Source organism: Lagenorhynchus albirostris, chromosome 18 (genome assembly GCF_949774975.1).
Source record: "Lagenorhynchus albirostris chromosome 18, mLagAlb1.1, whole genome shotgun sequence".
Classification (NCBI taxonomy): domain Eukaryota; kingdom Metazoa; phylum Chordata; class Mammalia; order Artiodactyla; family Delphinidae; genus Lagenorhynchus; species Lagenorhynchus albirostris.
In genome coordinates this window covers 31,693,044-31,711,577 of record NC_083112.1, presented here as the reverse complement: position 1 = coordinate 31,711,577, position 18,534 = coordinate 31,693,044, and the positions used below count along the sequence as shown (strand labels likewise).

The window sequence follows — 18,534 nt, the reverse complement described above, 5'->3', positions numbered from 1 at the left end:
CAGTTTTATCTGTAGATTTGTGCTACCACCACCACAGTCAAGATACAGAATATTCACATCACAAGGATCTCTTTTGCTATCTTTTTATAGCCAAAATCACTTTACTTCCTTGTCCTCCCCTATCCTTTGGAAAGCTCTAGTCTTTTCTCCATTTTTATTATTTTGTCATTTCAAGAATGTCACGTAAGTGGAATCATACAGTATGTAAGACTATGTGATTGGCTTTTTTACTCAGCATTATTCCTTCGAGATCAATCACATTATTGTTTCTATCAATAGTTTATTCTTTTTTATTGCTGAGTAGTATTCCATATGATGGACCACAACTTTTTAAATCATTCAAGCACTGAAGGACATTTGGATTGTTTAGTTAACAGCCTTTTCTTTATAATTGAAATACTCGCCTCCATGCTCTTTTTAGAAATGTAGTGCACATTTCCTACAAGCTCATGCATGCCAGATAGTGTGCTACGTATTTTTCATGCACCAACTTATTTACAGAACAACTCCGTGCAGTAGGTACTATTATTATCTCCACTTTACACTTGACAACAACTAGGTTCGGTTAAGTTAAATAGCTTGCCCAGGTCACAGAGCAAGCAAAGTTTAGGTAGAGTTGGAGTTTAAATTCAGGGGATTTTATTCCTATGACTTGATTTCCTTTATTTCCCCTGGTAACAAATTAAATGTGGTTATAGTTTTAGGTTTAATTTCTCTTAGTTTTCCCAATGTATAACTTCATATTATTTGTGCAAAATTTCTGAATACATAAGTAAATAATGAAAAGAGATATCAAAATACATCTGACATATAAATGAAAAAAAATATTTACTTAAAATGGCTGTTTATTATTCCTGAAGCCAATTTTATACCATTATCACATGAAGAACTTAGTTGAACAAAGAGATTTGTAAATATTCATTTATTAGACTATTCCTTGGGCTCCAGGGCTGAGCGGAAGGTGGGTGGGGGAGGGGAGAAGAGTAAGGTGGAATCCTGAGTTGAAGAATTTAAGTTCCCTCAGGGTGATGGCCTTTCATAGGGCCTCTGTTTTGTATTGGGCCATGTCTCTCATATCAGGAGGGAAAATCAAATTGCCTTGGAGACTTGGGCTTCTCCTCAGGGTTTAAAGATGAATCTCCCTCAGGACCCAAAGTTTCCTGTTTAGTGGGTATCTCTAGCCTGAAGTACCAGAAGTGTCTCAATCCCTGGGTAGAGTAGCAACATGTGGGCAGCAGCACAGAGGTCCCCTGCCCCTGCGAGATGACAATTATGGTGTTTAGGTGGCACCTGGCCCAGATACTCTAAGAAGCTGCATTATGTATGGGAATGGCAGTGGGACCACTAATGAGAAGCTGAGGTTTGTTTTTTCTGTGGAGAAACTTATTTGGCTGATTCCAGAACACAGGGGCCAAGGCCTACATGCTTAGCCAGACTTAGGGGATACAGTGGTTGAGGGACAGGGAGTAAAGCAGTGAAGCACACCCAGTAATTAGGCGGCTGGAGTAGTTAGTGCTACAACTTGAAGGGAAAATGGGGTCCTCTAGTTCCTGTCAAAACTCTGAGCCGAGACTCCTGAGGTGGTGAAGGGACCAAGATGGATGTCAGCAGTTACACTATGGGGAAGATGCGTCAGCAGGAGGAAGGAACCAGGCGCCTTCGCTCTTGTTCATCTCTCTTGATTCTTAAGGGAGTTACAATGGCCCAGTTAGGTCTCAGATTGACAATTTCAACAAATATTTCCCAATAAGATTTATAATAAAACCTAAGAGGTGTGTGATCTTGTGTAAAACACATACACACACACACATACACACACACACACACACACACACACACACACACACACATATACAGGCGATGGGCCAGGAGTGAAGACACCTCAACTCTTGTTCTGATTTTCATCATTCAGGGTCCTCATGTGCAAGATGTGATGATAATTTTGAATGACTTTTTAATACTAAGATTGTATAATTCTGTCAAAACCACTCTAAACATTTCCATGTTCAATTGAACTATCATACTTCATTATTATTACTATTGTTATTTAACTCTCATTTCAAAATTATTTTATTAATCTTTATCTGAAGATATATATATCTTCCAAAGATATGTATATGTATGTGTGTATATTTACACATATTATATATAATATAATTTCCCCATTATTAGGAAATATTATTAGGAAATATTTGGGGGTATATACCATTATCAGCTTTCAATATTTGCTTTGTTTAAATCTACCTGAAAAAAAATTCTACTTTGTTTTGTTATGCTGTTTTACAAAGATGTCTGCATAAATCAAGATGAGAACGCAGGAAAGGCAGGGCTGATGCCTTGTGAGTGAACGCTGTAAACAAGGCAAATCTATTTGCTGACTGAATGGTCTACGTGCCAAGGGGCAGTGGGGTGTGGGGGAGTGAGATTTTAACAGGCAAGGAGCTCCAGAGGCCACTTTGCCCAAAAACATTTGCTCTCCAATGAATTGAAGACCCCTTAGAATGGAGGTTCATCCTTAAGGAAGAATTACACACCTTAACACTTACTGCAATGCTCATATCTGTACCTAGAGCAGCGCTATTAGGGAGCAGATGGGGAGGGAGGGAGATAGGGAAATGGAAAAGGGATGGAGGTGCAGGCAGCAGGAGTCAAGCTTTTACTTCTTCTGCCCTCAGTTACCCTAGCACTTTATTGGGCATTCAAGGACTCCCAGCTTGAGGGAACCACGCCAGGAAAACCTAGAACAAATTGCCTCTGTTATCATTCTGTTCTAACATTAGGTATAAATTGCCACAGATAAAAATTACTTCACAGGGAAATTACTCTTAAGGAAGAAATTCATTGTCTAACTAAAATAAACAATTTCATCTGAATCTGAATAAAAGCAGTAATCTTCAAAGAAAAACTTCTTTTAACACTAAACTCATTTCAATAGTTTTTGAAGTATCTAACCCCAGCAATGTCTTTTATGCTCATTAAAAGTAAAGCTTTGAGGTGCTTTTGTTTTCAGATAACTTAGTCTCATGTTTACTAATTTTGGTTAAAAAAGAAAAACTCTCACAAGTTGTCTTTTTTTTTTCCTCAAATGTTAACAGGTAATTTGTTTTGTTTTGTTTTTTAATGCTTGGTGGATATTCTGATAAGCCTGAATGAGTCAGTTGTAACAGTAAATTTTGACTTTGGTTTTCACTTCTGATTATTTCACTACTGATCATTCCACCCATTTCCAAGAGCAAAGCAATTCACACATATTAAGAAGAAAACAGAATACATTGGAATGTTTCTATTTAGGAAATATCCAATTGTTATAATAAGGCTAGCTTATGTTGCTATAATATTTGTAGTAAACAATTTATCTGCTTATGATACCATCCTGTTGAAGAAGTAAAACAGCTATTATTTATTATTCCAATTTCAGATGAAGGAACAGAAGCTCAGGAAGTACACTGACCAAGGCATAAAAGTAGTAGGGGTTCCAGAAGATCTTGAAGTTTCAATTCCTGATTGAGTTATCTTTTCTTGTTTTCATTACTTAGAAGTTTATTTTTAATGACTAAAATAAATTGAAGTGACCATTTAGGACCTGTCAGGCTTCTCTGTGCTATTTATGAGTTTGAGACAGTTTGTTAAAATTAAAGGACCTGGGCTTCCCTGGTCGTGCTGTGGTTGAGAGCCCGCCTGCCGATTCAGGGGACACGGGTTCGTGCCCTGGTCCAGGAAGATCCCACATGCCGCAGAGCAGCTGGGCCCATGAGCCATGGCCACTAAGCCTGCGCGTCCAGAGCCTGTGCTCCGCAACGGGAGAGGCCACAACAGTGAGAGACCCGCGTACCGCAAAAAAAAAAAAAAAAAGAGAGAGAGCAGGTTCCAAAAGGGGTTCTAATTCATGAATAAGGCATAAGGAAAATTGTGTCAAATTCTAGAAGAAAGCAGCATTACCTTATTTTTTTTGTCATTGAAGTGCATAGGAGATTCTTTTCAAATAGTTTTATGAGTATTTTAATAAAAATTTGATAAGAGATTTCTAAGGCATCTTCTCTAGCATTCTCATACATCAGAAGCTGTTACTTAAAAATAGAGAAAAACTAACTTTTGCATCATTGTATTTAACATCAGCATTCACTCATCAGTTTATTGCAACATTTGCTTATATAATAAATAGTCCCTGAGCCTCTACCATATCACGCACTTTGTAAGAACTGGGAACACAGGAGTGAGCAAAACCAGATGAAACCCTGCTCTTGTAGAGCTTGCCTTCTGTAGGAGGAGGAGGGGGATTGAGAATAAACAAGTAAACACATATATATGCAATATTTCATTTGATCACAAGTGCTAAGAAGAAAAGTAAATCAGGAAAAAGGGATGGAATGGGGAACAATAAAGGGTGGAAAGACAGGGCGGGGTTATTTGAGATAGGTTGGTCAAAGAAGTGATGTTTTCTGTGTTAAAATTCTCATACTTAAATAAAGTGAGGAAGTTAGCCATGAAGATATCTGAAGGAAGAGTATCAGGCATTACAGCAATAGTAGTAACAGTGACAGCAGTAGCGGGTATAATCTATTAAATGAATAATATATATATATATTTTTTTTCTTTTCTTTTCTTTTTTTTCTTTTTTTGTGGTACGCGGGCCTCTCACTGCTGTGGCCTCTCCCGTTTCGGAGTACAGGCTCCGGACGCGCAGGCTCAGCGGCCATGGCTCACGGACCCAGCCACTCCGCGGCATGTGGGATCTTCTTGGACCGGGGCACGAACCCGTGTCCCCTGCATCGGCAGGCGGACTCTCAACCACTGCGCCACCAGGGAAGCCCATGAATAATATATTTGTATCCATTGTTCTAAATAATTTCTGTAGTTTTTATGTTAGTGTACGGGTTTTTTTTTTTTTCTTTTGATGCTCATAAGGGATTTTGTGTGTATGTGTGTTTGTGTGTATACAGAAGGGACTATTCAGAGATTTACTTTTCTTTTTAATTATATTTTTAAAACTTTAATTGTATATTCACATGCAGTTCTAAGGAATAATACAGAGAAATTCTGGGTATACTCACCCGGTTTCTGTCAGTCTTAACATCTTGTAAATCTAGAATTCAATAAGACAACAGGATGTTGATATTGATACAATCTTTTGATCTTACTCAAATTTCACGTTTTACATGCACTCACTGGCATGTGTGTGTATATAGTTCTATGCAGTCGTATCACATGTGTTGATTTGTGTGACTGCCACCACATCAAGATACAGACAGTTCCAAGACTGCAAGGATTCTCCATGCTGCCACCTATACTGTCTCCCTGTCTACTCATGCTCCCAGTCCCTAACTCTTGGCAACTACTAATCTGTTCTACATCTCTATAATTTTGTCATTTCCATAATGTTATATGAATGAAAGTTTGCTACATGTAATCTTTTATGGTTGACTTTTTTTAAAACTCAGCAAAATTCCCTTGAGATTCATCCAAGTTGTTGCATCTATCAAGAGTTCATTCCTTTTTTGATGTTAGGTAGTATTCCATGGTATGGATGTATCACAACTTGTTTAACCAGTCATCGGTTGAAGGACATTTGGATTGTTTCCAGTTTTTCGCTACTACAGATAAACATGCTGTGAGCATTTGTATTCAAGTTTTTACATGAACCTAAGTTTTCATTTCTTTTGGATAAACATGCAAGGGTAGAATTGCTGCATCATATGGTAAATGCATATTTAGTTTTGTAAGTGACTGCCAAGCTCTTCTCCAGAGTGGTTGTATTATTTTACATTCCCAATAGCAATATATGAAGAATTCAGTTTCTCTGCATCATCTCGAGAATTTGGTACTGCCATAATTTTTTTTAATATTAGATGTTCTAATAGATGTTACTTTTGTTTTTAAAATTCAGTTTACCAAACTTATAAATTCAAATGACATAACTTCATCTTTAAGTAGGTAATTATAGCTTTTGTGAATATTCTGTTGATATGTCTAGAAAATTTTAGCAATCACTTTGAGGGGACTTTAATAGTATTTGGTATCATTTACACATTTAGTTAATCACTTTTTAACATTTTAAACTGAATTTATACATTTAATATGATTAATTTCCCTTTAGTCAATTATCTGATTAACAAAATTTTCGAGGACCTATCAAATCATCAAGTTGTACACCTTAAATGTTTATAATTCCTGTTTGTTAATAGGACATGACGTATCTCACTAAAACTGAACAAAAGGAAAAAAGAAAAGGAAAAAAAGTAAGAAAAATATAATTTCCCTTCCCCTGAAAATATTCTTTTAAATGTAACAAACCAAAGTTCTCTTGAATATTCCAATATGCCACATACTAGCTTTGGACCTGTATTTTAAATTGAACACTTATTAAGATTCTATATGTTAAACTGAAGTTACAGTTTTTGACAAAGATGCAAAGTAATTCAATGGAGGAAAGACAGTCTTTTTAAGGAATGGTGTTGGAATAATTGGATGTCAATAGCCAAAAGAATAACACTTGGCCTATCCTCACATATTATGGAAAACTGAACTCAAAATGGATTATTATGACCTAAGTGTAAGAGAAAAAACTACAAAACTTTTAGAATACAATATAGTAGAAAATCTTTATGACTTCGTGTTAGTTGACAAATTCTTATGCATGATATCAAAGGCATAATCCATAAAAAAATTGATAAATTGGACTTCCTCAAAATTAAAAACCTTTGCTCTGTGAATGACCCTGTTAAGACAATGAAAAGGCAAGCCACCAAATGGGAGAAAATATTTTCAAATAATATATTTGGTAAATAATTACTTTAAGAATATACATGAAACTCTCTAAACTCGAGTAAAAAACCAAAAAATCTGATTAGAAAGTGGGTGAAAGAACAGAACACTTCATCAAAGAAGACATATAAATGGCAAATAAACACATGAAAATACGTTTAACAATACTAACCTTTAGAGAAATGCATATTAAAACCATCATGAGATATAATAGAAGAGAGAGAGGACATCCTTGCCTTGTTCCCGATCTTAGGAGAAAATTATCCTGTTTCTCACCATTAAGTATTATGTTAGCTATATAGGTTTTGTAGATGGTCTTTATCAAATTGAGGACATTTTCCCCTGTTTATAGTTTGCTGAATATTTTTATCATGAACGGGTGTTGGGTTTTGTCAAGTGTTTTTGCTGGCATTAATTCATATGATCATATGATTTTTCTTCTTTATTTTATTGATATGGAAGATTACATTGACTGTTTTTTTTTTTTTTTTTTTTTTTTTTTTTGCGGTACGCGGGCCTCTCACTGCTGCGGCCTCCCCTGTTGCGGAGCACAGGTTCCGGACGCGCAGGCCCAGCGGCCATGGCCCACGGGCCCAGCCACTCCGCGGCATGCGGGATCTTCCCAGACCGGGGCACGAAACTGTGTCCCCTGCATCGGCAGGCGGACTCCCAACCACTGCGCCACCAGGGAAGCCCTACATTGACTGATTTTTAAATGTTGAACCAGCCTGCCATACCTGGAATAAATCCCACCTGGTCATGGTATATAATTCTTTTTATATATCAATTTCTTTGATTTGATTTGCTTATATTTCCTTGAGGATTTATCTATGTTCATAAGAAATATTGGTTTATAATTTTCTTTTCTTGTAATGTTTTTTATCTCATTTTGTATTAAAGTAATACTGGCCTCATAGAATGAGTTAGAGAGCATTTAGCCCATTTTTATCCTCTGGAGGCGATTGTGGAGACTTGGTATTATTTCTTTTTTTTTTTTTTTTAACATCTTTATTGGGGTATAATTGCTTTACAATGGTGTGTTCGTTTCTGCTTTATAACAAAGTGAATCAGTTATACATATACACATGTTCCCATATCTCTTCCCTCTCGCATATCCCTCCCTCCCATCCTCCCTATCCCACCCCTCCAGGCGGTCACAAAGCACGGAGCCGATATCCCTGTGCCATGCGGCTGCTTCCCACTAGCTATCTATCTTACGTTTGTTAGTGTATATATGTCCATGCCTCTCTCTAGCCCTGTCACAGCCCACCATCCCCCCTCCCCATATCCCCAAGTCTGTTGTCGAGTAAGTTTGTGTCTTTATTCCTGTCTTGCCCCTAGGTTCTTCATGACATTTTTTTTTCTTAATTTCCATATATATGTGTTAGCATACGGTATTTGTCTTTCTCTTTCTGACTTACTTCACTTTGTATGAGAGACTCTAGGTGTATCCACCTCATTACAAATAGCTCAATTTCGTTTCTTTTTATGGCTGAGTAATATTCCATTGTATATATGTGCCACATATTCTTTATCCATTCATCTGATGATGGACACTTTGGTTGTTTCCATCTCCAGGCTATTGTAAATAGAGCTGCAATGAACATTTTGGTACATGACTCTTTTTGAATTTTGGTTTTCTCAGGGTATATGCCCAGTAGTGGGATTGCTGGGTCATATGGCAGTTCTATTTGTAGTTTTTTAAGGAAACTCCATACTGCTCTCCACAGTGGCTGAACCAATTCACATTCCCACCAGCAGTGCAAGAGGATTCCCTTTTCTCCACACCCTCTCCAGCATTTATTGTTTCTAGATTTTTTGGTGATGGCCATTCTGACAAGTGTGAGATGATATCTCATTGTAGTTTTGATTTGCATTTCTCTAATGATTAATGATGTTGAGCATTCTTTCATGTGTTTGTTGGCAGTCTGTATATCTTCTTTGGAGAAATGTCTACTTAGGTCTTCTGCCCATTTTTGGATTGGGTTGTTTGTTTTTTTGTTATTGAGCTGCATGAGCTGCTTGTAAAATTTGGAGATTAATCCTTTGTCGGTTGCTTCATTTGCAAATATTTTCTCCCATTCTGAGGGTTGTCTTTTTGTCTTGTTTATGGTTTCCTTTACTGTGCAAAAGCTTTGAAGTTTCATTAGGTCCCATTTGTTTATTTTTGTTTTTATTTCCATTACTCTAGGAGGTGGGTCAGAAAGGATCTTGCTGTGATTTATGTCATAAAGTGTTCTGCCTAAGTTTTCCTCCAAGAGTTTGATAGTTTCTGGCCTTACATTTAGGTCCTTAATCCATTTTGAGTTTATTTTTGTGTATGGTGTTAGGGAGTGATCTAATCTCATACTTTTACATGTACCTGTCCAGTTTTCCCAGCACCACTTATTGAAGAGGCTGTCCTTTCTCCACTGTACATTCCTGCCACCTTTATCAAAGATAAGGTGTCCATATGTGCGTGGGTTTATCTCTGGGCTTTCTATCCTGTTCCATTGATCTATCTTTCTGTTTTTGTGCCAGTACCATACCGTCTTGATAACTGTAGCTTTGTAGTATAGTCTGAAGTCAGGGAGCCTGATTCCTCCAGTGCCTTCTTTTGTTCTCAAGATTGCTTTGACTATTCGGGGTCTTTTGTGTTTCCATGCAAATTGCGAAATTTTTTGTTCTAGTTCTGTGAAAAATGCCAGTGGTAGTTTGATAGGGATTGTATTGAATCTATAGATTGCTTTGGGTAGTAGAGTCATTTTCACAATGTTGATTCTTCCAATCCAAGAACATGGTATATCTCTCCATCTGTTTGTATCATTTTAATTTCTTTCATCAGTGTCTTATAATTTTCTGCATACAGGTCTTTTGTCTCCTTAGGTAGGTTTATTCCTAGATATTTTATTCTTTTTGTTGCAATGGTAAATGGGAGTGTTTTCTTGATTTCACTTTCAGATTTTTCATCATTAGTATATAGGAATGCCAGAGATTTCTGTGCATTAATTTTGTATCCTGCCACTTTACCAAATTAATTGATTAGCTCTAGTAGTTTTCTGGTAGCATCTTTAGGACTCTCTATGTATAGGATCATGTCATCTGCAAACAGTGACAGCTTTACTTCTTCTTTTCCGATTTGGATTTCTTTTATTTCCTTTTCTTCTCTGATTGCTGTGGCTAAAACTTCCAAAACTATGTCAAATAAGAGTGGAGAGAGTGGGTAACCTTGTCTTGTTCCTGATCTTAGTGGAAATGCTTTCAGTTTTTCACCATTGAGGATGATGTTGGCTATGGGCTTGTCATATATGGCCTTTATTATTTGAGGAAAGTTCCCTCTATGCCTACTTTCTGCAGGGATTTTATCATAAATGTGTGTTGAATTTTGTCAAAAGCTTTCTCTGCATCTATTGAGATGACCATACGTTTTTTCTTCTTCAATTGGTTAATATGGTGTATCACACTGATAGATTTGCGTATACTAAAGAATCCTTGCATTCCTGGAATAAACCCCACTTGATCATGGTGTATGATCCTTTTAATGTGCTGTTGGATTCTGTTTGCTAGTATTTTGTTGAGGATTTTTGCATCTATGTTCATCAGTGATATTGGCCTGTAGTTTTCTTTCTTTGTGACATCCTTGTCTGGTTTTGGTATCAAGGTGATGGTGGCCTCGTAGAAGGAATTTGGGAGTGTTCCTCCCTCTGCTATATTTTGGAAGAGTTTGAGAAGGATAGTTCTTAGTTCTTCTCTAAATGTTTGATAGAATTCGCCTGTGAAGCCATCTGGTCCTGGGCTTTTGTTTGTTGGAAGATTTTTAATCACAGTTTCAATTTCAGTGCTTGTGATTGGTCTGTTCATATTTTCTATTTCTTCCTGATTCAGTCTTGGCAGGTTGTGCATTTCTAAGAATTTGTCCATTTCTTCCAGATTGTCCATTTTATTGGCATAGAGTTGCTTGTAGTAATCTCTCATGATCTCTTTTATCTCTGCAGTGTCAGTTGTTACCTCTCCTTTTTCATTTCTAATTCTATTGATTTGAGTCTTCTCCCTTTTTTTCTTGATGAGTCTGGCTAGTGGTTTATCTATTTTGTTTATCTTCTCAAAGAACCAGCTTTTAGTTTTATTGATCTTTGCTATTGTTTCCTTCATTTCTTTTTCATTTATTTCTGATCTGATTTTTATGATTTCTTTCCTTCTGCTAGCTTTGGGGTTTTTTTGTTCTTCTTTCTCTAATTGCTTGAGGTGCAAGGTTAGGTTGCTTATTCGAGATGTTTCCTGCTTCTTAAGGTGGGCTTGTATTGCTATAAACTTCCCCCTTAGAACTGCTTTTGCTGCATCCCACAGGTTTTGGGTCGTTGTGTCTCCATTGTCATTTGTTTCTAGGTATTTTTTGATTTCCTCTTTGATTTCTTCAGTGATCTCTTCATTATTAAGTAGTGTAGTGTTTAGCCTCCATGTGTTTGTATTTTTTACAGATCTTTTCCTGTAATTGATATCTAGTCTCATGGTGTTGTGGTCAGAAAAGATACTTGATACAATTTCAATTTTCTTAAATTTACCAAGGCTTGATTTGTGACCTAAGATATGATCTATCCTGGAGAATGTTCCATGAGCACTTGAGAAAAATGTGTATTCTGTTGTTTTTGGATGGAGTGTCCTATAAATATCAATTAAGTCCATCTTGTTTAATGTATCATTTAAAGCTTGTGTTTCCTTATTTATTTTCATTTTGGATGATCTGTCCATTGGTGCAAGTGGGGTGTTAAAGTCCCCTACTATGAATGCGTTACTGTCAATTTCCCCTTTTATGGCTGTTAGTAGTTGCCTTATGTATTGAGGTGCTCCTATGTTGGGTGCATAAATATTTATAATTGTTATATCTTCTTCTTGGATCAATCCCTTCATCATTATGTAGTGTCCTTCTTTGTCTCTTCTAATAGTCATTATTTTAAAGTCTATTTTGTCTGATATGAGAATTGCTATTCCAGCTTTCTTTTGGTTTACATTTGCATGGAATATCTTTTTCCATCCCCTTACTTTCAGTCTGTATGTGTCTCTAGGTCTGAAGTGGGTCTCTTGTAGACAGCATATATATGGGTCTTGTTTTTGTATCCATTCAGCCAGTCTGTGTCTTTTGATGGGAGCATTTAGTCCATTTACATTTAAGGTAATTATCGATATGTATGTTCCCATTCCCATTTTCTTAATTGTTTTGGGTTCGTTATTATAGGTCTTTTCCTTCTCTTGTGTTTCTTGCCTAGAGAAGTTCCTTAGCATTTGTTGTAAAGCTGGTTTGGTGGTGCTGAACTCTCTCAGCTTTTGCTTGTCTGTAAAGGTTTTAATTTCTCCATCAAATCTGAATGAGATCCTTGCTGGGTAGAGTAATCTTGGTTGCAGGTTTTTCTCCTTCATCACTTTAAATATGTCCTGCCACTCACTTCTGGCTTGCAGAGTTTCTGCTGAGAGATCAGCTGTTAACCTTATGTGGATTCCCTTATGTGTTATTTGTTGTTTTTCCCTTGCTGCTTTTAATATGCTTTCTTTGTATTTAATTTTTAACAGTTTGATTAATATGTGTCTTGGCATATTTCTCCTTGCATTTATCCTGCATGGGACTCTCTGTGCTTCCTGGACTTGATTAACTATTTCCTTTCCCATATTAAGGAAGTTTTCAACTATAATCTCTTCAGATATTTTCTCAGTCCCTTTCTTTATCTCTTCTTCTTCTGGAACCCCTATAATTCGAATGTTGGTGCATTTAATGTTGTCCCAGAGGTCTCTGAGACTGTCCTCAGTTCTTTTCATTCTTTTTTCTTTATTCTGCTCTGCAGTAGTTATTTCCACTATTTTATCTTCCAGTCACTTATTTGTTCTTCTGCCTCAGTTATTCTGCTATTGATCCCTTCTAGAGTATTTTTAATTTCATTTATTGTGTTGTTCATCATTGCTTGTTTCATCTTTATTTCTTCTAGGTCCTTGTTAAATGTTTCTTGAATTTTGTCCATTCTAGTTCCAAGATTTTGGATCATCTTTACTATCATTATTTTGAATTCTTTTTCAGGTAGACTGCCTATTTCCTCTTCATTTGTTAGGTCTGGTGCATTTTTATCTTGCTCCTTCATCTGCTGTGTGTTTTTCTGTCTTCTCATTTTGCTTATCTTACTGTGTTTGGGGTCTCCTTTTTGCAGGCTGCAGGTTCGTAATTCCCGTTGTTTTTGGTGTCTGTCTCCAGTGGCTAAGGTTGCTTCAGTGGGTTGTGTAGGCTTTCTTGTGGAGGGGACTAGTGCCTGTGTTGTGGTGGATGGGGCTGGATCTTGTCTCTCTAGTGGGCAGGTCCACGTCTGGTGGTGTGTTTTGGGGTGTCTGTGGACTTATTATGATTTTAGGCAGCCTCTCTGCTAATGGGTAGGGCTGTGTTCTTGTTTTGCTTTTTGTTTGTCATAGGTTGTCCAGCACTGTAGCTTGCTGGTCGTTGAGTGAAGCTGGGTGCTGGTGTTAAGATGGAGGTCTCTGGGAGATTTTCACCATTTGATATTATGTGTAGCTGGGAGGTCTCTTGTTGACCAGTGTCCTGAAGTTGGCTCTCCCACCTCAGAGGCAGAGCACTGACTCCTGACTGAAGCACCAAGAGCCTTTCATCCACACGGCTCTGAATAAAAGGGAGAAAAAGTAGAGAGAATTAGTAGAAGTAGAAAGAAAGAAAGAAAGAAAGAAAGGAAGGAAGGAAGGAAGGAGGGAAGGAAGGAAGGAAGAAAGGAAGGAGGAAAGAAAGAAAGAAAGAAGTAAAGAAGGAAAGAAGGCAAGAAGGAAAGAAAGGAGGGAGGGATGGAGAGAGGGAGGAAGGAAGGAAGGATGGAAGGAAGGAAAAAAGAAAGAAAGAAAGAAGATACAGTAAAATAAAATAGAGAGTATAATAAAGTTATTGAATTAAAAAATAATTATTTAGAAAAAACAAAAAAGGGATGGATAGAACCTTAGGACAAATGGTGGAAGCAAAGCTATATAGACAAAATCTTACACAGAAGCATACACATACACCCTCACAAAAAGGGGAAAAGGGGAAAAAATCATAAATCTTGCTCTCAAAGTCCACCTCCTCAATTTGGGATGATTCGTTGTCTAAAGGAAGGAAGGAAGGAAGGAAGGAAGGAAGGAAGGAAAGAAAGAAAGAAAAAAAGAAAGAAAGAAAGAAAGGTAAGGTATAATAAAGTTATTAAAATTAAAATTAATTATTAAGAAAAAAATTAAAAAACAACACCAAAAAAAACAATGGACAGATAGAACCCTAGGACAAATGGAAGCAAAGCTATACAGACAAAATCTCACACAGAAGCGTACACATACACACTCACAAAAAGAGGAAAAGGGGAAAAAATCATAGATCTTGCTCTCGAGGTCCACCTCCTCAATTTGGGATGACTCGTTGTCTATTCATGTATTCCGCAGATGCAGGGTACATCAATTTGATTGTGGAGCTTTATTCCGCTGTTTCTGAGGCTGCTGGGAGAGATTTCCCTTTTTATTCTTTGTTCTCACAGCTCACAGGGGCTCAGCTTTGGATTTGGCCCCACCTCTGTGTGTAGGTCACTGGAGGGCGTCTGTTTTTTGCTCAGACAGGACGGGGTTAAAGGAGCCGCTGATTCGGGGCCTCTGGCGCACTCAGGTCGGGGGGAGGGAGGGGCACGGCGTGCGGGGCAGGCCGGCGGCAGAGGCCAGCGTGACGTTGCACCAGCGTGAGGCCCGCCGTGCGTTCTCCCGGGGAAGTTGTCCCTGGATCCCAGAACCTGGCAGTGGCGAGCTGCACAGGCTCCCCAGAAGAGGGGTGTGGATAGTGACCTGTGCTCACACACAGGCCCCTTGGTGGCGGCAGCAGCAGCCTTAGCGTCTCCCGCCCGTCTCTGGGGTCCGCGCTTTTAGCCGCGGCTTGCGCCCGTCTCTGGAGTTCCTTTAAGCAGTGCTCTTAAACCCCTTTCCTCGCGCACCAGGAAACAAAGAGGGAAGAAAAAGTCTCTTGCCTCTTCGGCAGCTCCAGACCTTTTCCCGGACTCCCTCCCGGCTAGCCATGGTGCACTAACCCCTTCAGGCTGTGTGTTCACGCAGCCAAGCCCAGTCCTCTCCCTGTGCTCCGACCAAAGCCCGAGGCTCAGCTCGCAGCCCCGCCCGCCCTGGCGGGTGAGCAGACAAGCCTCTAGGGCTGGTGAGTGCCGGTCCGCACCGATCCTCTATGCGGGAATTTCCCGCTTTGCCCTCCGCACCCCTGTTGCTGTGCTCTCCTCCGCCACCCCGAAGCTCCCCTCTCCGCCTCCCGCAGTCTCCACCTGCGAAGGGGCTTCCTAGTGTGTGGAAACATTTCCTCCTTCATAGCTCCCTCCCACTGGTGCAGGTGCCGTCCCTATTTTTTTGTCTCTGTTTCTTCTTTTGTTTTTCTTTAGCCCTACCCAGGTACGTGGGGAGTTTCTTGCCTTTGGGGAGGTCTGAGGTCTTCCTGCCAGCATTCAGTAGGTGTTCTGTAGGAGTTGCTCCACGTGTAGATGTATTTCTGGTGTATCTGTGGGCAGGAAGGTGATCTCCGCGTCTTACTCTTCTGCCATCTTCCCAGCACCCCCGGTATTATTTCTTTATTAAATATTTGGTAGATTTAATGAGTGAAACCATCTAGGCTTGATGCTTTCTTTTTTGGAATGTCATTAATTATTGATTTAATTCTCAGTTGAATATGTGCTTATTTAGGTTATCAATTTTTTTGTAAGTTTTGGTATTTTGTATCTTTCAAAGAATTGGTCCATTTCAACTAAGTAATAAAATTTGTGGCCCTGGATTTGTACATAGTGTTACTTTATTATCCATTTAAATTCCTTTTTCATTTCTTATATTGGTAATTTATGTCTTCTCTCTCTATTGTTCATTAGCATGGCTAATGGTTTATTAATTTTACTGATCTTTTCAAAAACCTAGATTTTGTTTTGTTAATTTTATAAATTGGTTCCCTATTTTCAATTTCGTTTCTTTTTTAATTTAAAAAAATTTAGATTTTCTCTTTTCTTCCAGTTTTATTGAGATATAATTGATATATAGCATTGTATGAGCTTAGGTGTATAGCATAATGATCTGACTTACATGCATAATGAAATGATTACCACAGTAAGTTTCATGAACGTGTATCATCTCATATAGATACAAAATTAAAGAAATAGAAAAAAATATTCCTAAAAAAAGAGAACTCTCAGGATTTACTATTTTTACAACTTTTATATGTAACATACAGTAGCTATTAATTATATTTCTCATATTGTACATTACATCCCTAGTACCTATTTATCTTATAACTGGAAGCTTGTACAATTGACTATCTTCATACAGTTCTTCCTCTCCCCACACACCACCTCAGGTAACCATAAATTTGATCTCTTTTTCTATGAGTTTGTTTATTTGTTATTGAAATATAATTGACCTACAACACTATGTAAATTCCTGTTACACAACATAGTGATTTGGTATTTCTATACATTTCAAAATGATCACCATGATAAGTCTAGGTAAGATAAGTCACCATGCAAAGATATTACATAGTTATATACTATATTCCCCACACTGTACATTTCATACCCATGAATCACTTATTTTTCAACTGGAAGTTTTTTCTTTTTAATTTGATTAAAGTATAGTTGATTTACAATGTTGTGTTAATTTCTGCTGTACAGCAAAGTGACTCAGTTATGCATATATATATAATCTTTTTCGTATTCATTTTTTTCACATCTTTATTGGAGTATAATCACTTTATGATGTTGTGTTAGTTTCTGCCACACAACAAGGTTAATCAGGTATATGTATACATATATCCCCATATCCCTTCCCTCTTGAACCTCCTTCCCACCCTATATTCTTTTACATTACAGTTCATTATAGGATATTGAATATAGTTCCCTGTCCTTTATAGCAGGACCTTGTTTACCCATTCTATACATAAAAGTTTGCATCTGCTAATCCCAAACTCCCAATCCACCCCTCTCCCACCCTCCATCCGCCTTGGCAACTACAAGTCTGTTCTCTATGTCTGTGAGCCTGTTTCTGTTTAGTAGATAAGCTCATTTGTGTCATATTTTAGATTCTGCATATAAGTGATACCTTATGGTATTTGTCTTTGGCTTACTAGGTCCATCCATGTTGCTGCAAAGGGCATTATTTCAATCTTTTTTATGGCTGGGTAGCATTCCATTGTGTATATGTACCACATCTTCTTTATCCATTGATCTGTTGATAGGCATTTAGGTTGTTTCCATGTCTTGGCTATTGTAAATAGTACTTCTCTGAACATAGAGGTGCAAGTATCTTTTCAAATTATAGATATGTGCTATATTATAGATATACATCTGTATATATGCCCAGGAGTGGGATTGCTGGAAGCTTGTACTTCTAAATCTCCTTCACCTGTTTATTTCCTCCACCAACACCTCTCCTTTCTGGCAACCACTTGTTTGGTCTCTGTGTCTATAACTCTGTTTCCATTTTGTTATGAATGCTCATTTGTTTTGTTTTTTAGATTTCACATATAAGTGAAATCATACAGTATTTGTTTTTCTCTGTCAAACTTATTTCACTTAACATAATACCATCTAGGTCCATCCATGTTGTCACAAATGGCAAGATTTCATTCTTTATTATGGCTGAGTAATACTCCATTATATATATATAAGTATATATGTGTGTGTATATATATAATAAGATATATATGTATGTGTATATATATATATATATATATATATCTTTTTTACCCATTAATTTATTGATGGTCATTTGGGCTGCTTCCATATCTTGGCTATTGTAAACAATGCTGCAATAGTTACTCTGCAATAGTTGTAATTTTGGTGTGCCTGTAGGACGAGGTTAGCTCAGGGTCTTCCTACTCTGTCATTGTGGCCACTCTGTCTCTCAATTTCACTGATTTTTGCTCTAGTTTTTATTATTTATTTTCTTCTGCATGATTTAAGCTAAAGCTGATCAATCTTAGTTTTTTTTTACTGTGCTTGTGTCTTGGCTCTGTGACTTTTATGAACATTTCTCCAGTGGTGTAACTCCCTTCAGCCCCTCCACCCCTACCTCCAACTCCTACTTCCTCTCCTGGCTTCAGCCTTTTAATATTTTCCTTGCTGACTGTGTTCTCTCCCTGCTTCACTAAGATTAAAAGGTTGAAGAGGCATGGAATAGGGAGGAATTCCTTTCCCCCAGCAGGGATAAAACTTCAGAATTGTGCTTTGGCAAATATCTTACCTCTGGAGAGTAGGCTTTTTTATGGAGAAAGCTTTGGGAATGATTTACAATATTACTCTTCCTCTCCCCCCTCTCAGAGCCTCAAGACACTTTGGGAACTTGGAGGAGCACCTGGAGGATGAGTCCGTGAAAGTGAGGATGTCCTCTTATGACTGTGGCCACCAAGAGTTTCTCATTCTCACTGCAGTCCACACTCAACCTCCTGCAATTCATTAAAAATTACCCTTTATGAGTGCCTACCATTTTATGGCTCCACTGGCTTCTACCTTAGATATGCAGCTCTCAATTGATGGTATCTTTATTCTTTGCCTGTCTTTCCATATTTCAGGGTGGCAGCTTATTCAATAATCTCAGTTCTCTTATTGGTCAAAGAACAGTAATTGATTCTCAGTTTGTCCAGGTTTTCTTGTTATAAGTGCAGGAGCTATAACTTCCCATTTCTTTATAGAATTGGAGCTGAATGGAAGTCTCTGCTGTATTTACTTTTAAACATGTCCATATTTAATATCAATTCTATCC

The 18,534-nt window shown here is 37.8% G+C and overlaps 1 long non-coding RNA gene across 1 annotated transcript in view; it reads left to right on the top strand.

Moving 5' to 3' along the window:
• The window catches only part of LOC132508753 (uncharacterized), a 53,396-nt gene extending 35,103 nt beyond the window's left edge, over positions 1–18,293 (top strand). Inside the window, exons 2-3 of the long non-coding RNA XR_009536752.1 lie at positions 7,317–7,524; positions 18,093–18,293. This is a non-coding gene — a long non-coding RNA (uncharacterized LOC132508753). The remainder of the gene's footprint in view (positions 1–7,316; positions 7,525–18,092) is intronic.
• Positions 18,294–18,534: the final 241 nt, after the last annotated feature.